Raw genomic sequence first — 7,082 nt, 5'->3', positions numbered from 1 at the left:
AGTCGGATTCTTACTTCCTGATTAAAGCCAAATTTTAAAAGAGAAAGAAACATTTGTCGTCGTTTGTTTAAGTCCTCGTTCAAACGTGAAATTAGGAAACTTCACATGGTAGTCCACGTAAAAGAAACGGCAAAATAATGTACCAAAAAGTGTGATGCAGGTGCAAAGTTATTGTTTTACTTACTAAATCTACATTTTTTCTGTTTTTTTTTTTTATGTTCTCGTTGCATCTTAAGAGCCGTCATCTGTAAATATCGACTATCGTCGTTTGGACGAGAAAAAATGAAATCCCTCGAACTTTCTCAGAAGAATGGCCTATATAAGTGATTCACATAAATATAACTTTCAGCTCAGTTCGATTCGTATTTTAGCTGTAGTGCGACCATCTTGGTTTTACCGCTCTGAGAGAGCTTTCAGCGGCCATTTTAGGCCATACTTTTCAGAATTTGCCTTACAAAGAAAGCGTTACAAATCCGAACAAAATCTCATTTTTCGAGACAAGCAAATGTTTGTTGTTGTGTTGAGAAGCTTTTTTGGGAATTTAAACGAAATCTGATTTTTTTCACAATTTTTTAAATTTCTTCCCTATTGAACTACTCTTCAAGTGCCCCAAAAATGGCCGAGTTTAAAGGAAAATATCGCTAAAGATACATTAGTTGGCATCCTAAAACAGCATCCCGGTTAAAGAGCAATGTCTCGTCTCGGCGCTATAAATTAAACACCTGTCTCGGAATAATGGGACATGACTAGTGACTTTAGGGAACGTTGAGAAATTTGTGTAGGTTATAATTTTTTTCTCAGTGGTTTCTGGCGTGGAAGGAAGTACTCTCTGTAAAATGGATTTCTGGAACTTTCGTCGACAATTCGTTTCATGTTTTTTCCCTTTCTCACTGTGATCAAATTGTCCTGCGGAAACGCGAAGCTGATCGTTAAGTAGATTTAAATAATGACTATATCAAATTAAATTTCATAGGTGTGGTTACTTTTCATTTTATTTCGTTTTTAATATTTTAAGTCGTTTGGGTCGCAAAAGAAAACCATAGAAATATACGGTGAGGGTAAAAGGAGGAAAGAGTTTGCGGAATGGCGTGCGGAATGCGAAATACGATTTACGTGGGAAATAAATTAACTGAAGAGCGCGTCATGTTTTCGCGCCAATTTTATGAGAGCAGCAGCTTTTTTGATCCTGCGGACTCTTGCAATTCGAGGATTTTCTCGTCTGATTGTTGATTTGGAAGAAGTGAGCGTAAAGAAAGCGATGAAAACTGTTTATAGTTTTCGCATTCAAGGAACTATGAGTAAATCCGTAGTAAATTAAATTTTATGTTCACTTTACTCCATGCGACTTCGGTTGACAAAAATAATGTGGCAGCGTGAAGTCTTTTTAGGACAAAGATTGATCCTCTACCGAGGGCAAATAATAAACATTTTTTTCTTTTTTTTTAAACCCTCGGTAAAAGATCAATTCTCATACCCTGTATGCTCGATGATTCATTTATCATGAGCGGGAAAATGAACAACAATTTGACCAAAATGCATTTGTGATAAGAATAGTTTCACAACCTTTCACACAACCAGTGTCGATAATTAGACACCATACTTGTCATCTGCTTTTTTTCTCTAGGGCCTTTTCGCTTTTAAATCTCATTTTAGGTTGGGACGTCTGGCACTCAAAGACCTTAATTAAAGACGGATATGTTTAGTTCGATAACGCGTAACTGAACTATAGCTACCTGAATGGCCGGCTTAAATAGCTAGGCAGCTGAGCGCAGAAGCTCAACAGTGACTTGCGTATTGGTCGCTCGACGAAAATGTAAGGTGAGAAAAAGTAGAACATATTTTTCCCATGAGTTGTACAAATTATAACCGTCAAAGAGTCTGATAAAATGACCGAGTTTAAATTCAAATATTTCTCACATAATAGTTTTGGCCTCGGACTGATGTTATGCACTAGTCAATTGAAACCCCCACCCTCCCGGACCCGGGACAGGTAGGGAGATTTGACAAAGGCCCCGATCAAATCATACCAAAACCTCCAGCCCCTGGGGAAAATCTTGAGATCAAATTCCCCTCCCCCTGCCCTCGGAACAAATTGGCAAGGGGTTAAAAAAAAAAGCCCAAACCAAACAAAACAAGACAAAAGAAACCGTTCACACTGGATCAATCAGGAGCAAAATATTATTTAATAAGGCAATAGCTTTCTTTTAATACATCTTAACAAAACTTGTTGTGGATTATTAAATTTTGCAAGAATGAATGTGAATTTCACTTTACAACAGAGCATTTCTGAACAGTGGTAGCTTTGAAAATGTTAAACAGCACAGTCAGCGTAAAGCCGCTTTCGACTTGGTGCATCCACAAGTCCCATGCATTCGAAATGGAACCACTCTATAGGGCAGCCAGGATTAGCGCGTGTTTAAGCCTTTTTTATAATTTAGCTCTCACGGGTATATCCTTGACTGACCGCCCTCTCAGTGTAACATATGAGGGGAAGGTCTTTGTAGATTTCTTTGAGCCATATCCATGGTTGTTGCTCTATTAAATGCCAGGCTTTCATGAGGATTTGTTTTAAGTTTAAGTTCTCGGGACAACCTCTCCCCTGTAGGTGTGATTTAGGATTTTGAATTTACCCTTCAAATATGTTTTTAGAAGAGTTTGTTCTGAGAAGTCTCAGTGCTTCGCCTTTGATGAAGCCTTTTTTGACCCCTGGTGGGTGGCACGAAGAGAAGTGCGTATATTGAAATGTTTCAGTAGGTTTGAAGTGCGTGTATACACACATCAAGAACTGAATTGCTTCTGAATCTTTCACCTTTATAAATGTTTGTATCCAGAAATGTTTCTGTTTCTGAAATTTCAGCCGTAAATTTAATTGTGGGGTGGTGTTTGTTTGCTTAATTGCTCAATGAACTGCATTATCTCCTCTCCTTAAAGTCCAGAGGGAAAATATGTCGTCTATATATCGTTTCCAAATGAGCGGTTTTAAAATCTCCGCAAAGGCGACTGCCATTTTTGTACCCATGGCTGCACCATGGGTTTGTAGGCAGAGTTTTGCATAGAGCTGGAATGAATTTTCTTCTTTCTTTTGAATTGTCTTTAAACCAAATTTTGCGAAGCATTTCGCCAATAATCAGCCAATATGGATGGCGCGAAAATGACAACGTGCAGTCGATTAACTTCGCGAAGAACTTCAGTACCTGAGTCAACCACAGTCAAATCTCCCTGACTGGCCCCGAGGTGGGGACACTGTAAAGAAGCAAAACACATCTTATCTACCACCCCCAGGGGACAGATCTCTGATCAAAAGTGCTTATATGCCCCTATTATCCCCCTATCTGTCCCGGGTCCGGGGGGGTGGGGGTTTTAATTGACTAGTGCATTATTTCTCCAGTCTGGTGTTGCTTTTTGTCTAGGCTACTCGCTGCCGCGTTCTTTTTGTCAACTAGAAATTTAATTTATTCTTAGTTCCTTGAATGGGAAACTTCATCGATTTCTTTACTCTCACTTCCTAACCAGCGATCAGACATGTTCTATCCCAGGCGGATATTTTCTTATCCTCGATCTGTTGTTTGGTTGTTTACAGTCAACTCAGGTCACGCGTGAACAGTATTTCCAAGAGTGAAATGAACATTCGAATTTCTCTTTGTAATGTCCGTCGTGTGAATGGAATGTTGGACATTTCTCTGGAAATCGTTCCGAAAAAGACGCATTAACTGAAAAAAAAGATTCAAAATTCTTGGGAAACAATTGTTATTCTTGAAATATTCAATCTTGCAATGTAAAGAAAAATTCATAGCTTTATACCGTCAATAAGCTAGGGAAATTTATACGGGAAGTCTTAAATCTCGTTGGCGATTTTCAAAACTGACTAGTAAATTTCAAAATTCCGTTCAAATTTCAAAAATATCGTTCACGCATGACCTGGGTTGACTGTAATAGTCCGCAACATCGAAAAACTGCTGCTCTTATAAAATTGGCGCGAAAACAGGATGCGCTCTTCAGTTAATTTATTCCCCGCGTAAATCGTATTTCGCATAATTATGCCATTCCGCACGCTATTCCACATACCATTCCGCAAACTCTTTCCTCCTTTTACCCTCACCGAGAAATATAATCTGTCAATCAAAACGTATTGTTTCCAGTTTTAATATGTACATTCTTTTCGTGACACGCGTAAAGCGAATGGCTTAATAGCCGCACTTTTAATTGGTCCGGGGAGAATTCCTGGTCATGGCCACCTGTGGCTAGTCGTCGTATGTTGGAGGTACCTGCAGATCCCTGTCCAGTACCCAAAACGATAAAAATATGCAGTGTGTCCTACTGAGTGACTGCCGAGGGGACGTGAGCGTCCATTCACAGTCAATCCAGGTCACGCGTAAACAGTATTTCCAAGAATGAAATGAACATTCGAATTTCTCTCTGTAATGTCCGACGTGTGAATGGAATATTGGACATTTCTCTGGAAATCGTTCCGAAAGAGACGCATTAACTGAAAAAAAGATTCAAAATACTTGGGAAACAATTGCTATTCTTTAAATAAAAAATTTTGCAATGTAAAGAAAAATTCATAGCTTTATACCGTCAATAAGCTAGGGAAATTTATACGGGAACTCTGAAATCTTCAAAACTGACATGTAAATTTCTAAACTCCGTTCAAATTTCAAAAATATCGTGCACGCGTGACCTGGGTTGACTGTAAAAGCACTGCATGTTTGGGACGCATCTTTAAAAATCGAGGCATAATTGCTCCTAGCAAGGGCAGGTATAGTATGAGTATTTTGATATTTATTTTAGCAGTTTTCTCTTAAGGAACACCAAATTAAAGTACAAGTCATAAGTATTCATTCCTTGAAGCGAATACATTTATTTTGAACTCCCCCACAAAATTCACAACCTGGTTTCAATGCCATTTCGGATCACAAGTTATCACCTGCAATTACACTTCATTACACCTTTTCACACGAAGACGCTAAAAAAGAAGCCTTTGGATTTGCATTTTACGTGTTTTTCAAAAGCATTAGTTTAGAGAGTACGATCTAATGGGACAGTTTGCTTCTTACCAAGTTACACGCTTTTCACTCCGCCAATGCTTCTATTGTTATCGTTTTGGGTAAAAAATATTTGAACTCGCTGGAAAAGGTTCCCGTCTAAATAAGGCCCTGTTTACAAACAGGTAGGGTTACCCTAGCGCTCCCACATTTCTTCTTTTTTTCATCAACGTGTTTACAAGGCAGCTAGTGTTATCCTAGCGCCAGGGTAACCCTAGCTGCCTTGTAAACGCTCTGCTAGGGATAACTCGCCTACCCGGGACAACTTTTTAGTTGTTTCCAGACCCTTTGAACGTTGACAACCAAACGGCCATCATAGCGGACCGCTTACACTGTGGGGCTGTCCACGGGGCTAAATAGAGATATACTTTGCCAGAAACCGAAAAAAATTCGAATGCAAGGTCGGCGAGTCCGACCTTGCGTATTTCGTATTTCGTATTTCGTTCTTCCACACCCAAGCACGATGATGAGTCAAATCAAACATAATGACTCGCAATCTGGCGGGAAGAAGCAAAAACTATCAAGTGATTCAGATTTGACCCAGAAAAAGGGAAAGGGAAAAAAAAGACAAAGTGGGTTTGGTCCGATGACAAGATAGAAGAGATGCTCAAGTTTTTCGCGAGAGTACAAATCGACCTGTGACTTTCATCTTCGTCGAATAATTCTCCTTTTAACATGTCGCATTCGAGCGAGTACTTTATTGTCTTCCATTGCCGCGTTAATCATGGCAATTTGCTGTCGCTTTCTAGAAATGAGAAGGTAACACAGCAAAACTTCATGGCACTGATAAGTAGCCAGAAGTGACAGCAACGACAGCAGAATCGAAATATCTACCCGAACCCTTCAGTTGTCGGCCATTTTGTTTGCAATGCGTGCGGTTATCAAGCATATTAAGTTGTCCTGGGTGGTAGGGTAACCCTACCCGTGAAATTTTGCCTGTAAACCCACCTACCTTTGACAGTTTGACCCACCTGCTAAATTAACCCTAGCACTAGGGTTACCCTCCCTGCTTGTAAACAGGGCCTACGAGACCATCACTTTACAGAGGGTACTTCCTACTACACCAGAAACCAGAAAAAATTATAACCTACACAAATTTCTCAACGTTCCCTAAAGTCACTAGTTGTGTCCCATTATTCCGAGACAGGTGTTTAATTCATAGCCCCGAATAGGCGAAGAATGGCTAACGCTTTCGCAGCATCTTACAAGTTAAGGTCCGTGACATTTTTATTTCCTCCCCACCTCCACCCCAACCCGGATGTGCGCGCGTTTCTGTAACGTAATCTCATTGTTTAATCATGGCGAAAGGTCAACAGAATATAAAAAATTTCTTGACGAGAATCATTCACCAACATCATGTATGAAACCTAAACAGAAGAGCAACGATCAACTGATGCTGTAAATTAGTGTTTTACTTGCCAACCCCCCCTCCCACGCCCCACCCAAAAAAATACAGCACAAGGGCTTATCATATTCCACATTATTCTGGGACAGCAGTTTCCTATTTAGTACCCGAAATGCATAAAATAGCTTTGACAGTTATCTTGAATGCCTCCCCCCCCTTTTTTAATTTAGGAGCTGTTCCATTTTTGTTTCCTCCCCACCCCCACCCCAGCCCGTCAGGATGTGCGCGCGTTTCTGTAACGCAATCTCATTGTTTAATCACGGCGGAAGGTCAACGGAACATAAACGATCTCTTGACAAGAATCTCCCGTTCAAAGCAGGATTTAAATGGTTGCTAAAAGAATTTTTGGCCATGAAGGATAACAAAGAAATATTTTACACCTTGCACACGGCAGCTTATGGGGCGGAAGGCAATTTTTTCGGCCGATCGTTGTCCTGAGTTACTTTGAAGAATTCAACTCAGTTTAACGGCTGCGGTGTATTACAGTGATTTCGCACAACAAATCATCGAAAATGCGGCTGTATCCGACTGAAACCATAATTTGATATATTTTGAAATATCTAGTTCTCGATATTTCACGAGGTAAGTGGAATTTATCATTATTTTCTTAGTAAATCGTTATTTTCATGTTG

The sequence above is a fragment of the Pavona decussata genome, unplaced genomic scaffold (assembly GCF_977016875.1).
Source record: "Pavona decussata unplaced genomic scaffold, jaPavDecu1.1 SCAFFOLD_115, whole genome shotgun sequence".
NCBI classification, from domain to species: Eukaryota; Metazoa; Cnidaria; class Anthozoa; order Scleractinia; family Agariciidae; genus Pavona; species Pavona decussata.
Note: the sequence above shows the minus strand (reverse complement) of the source record.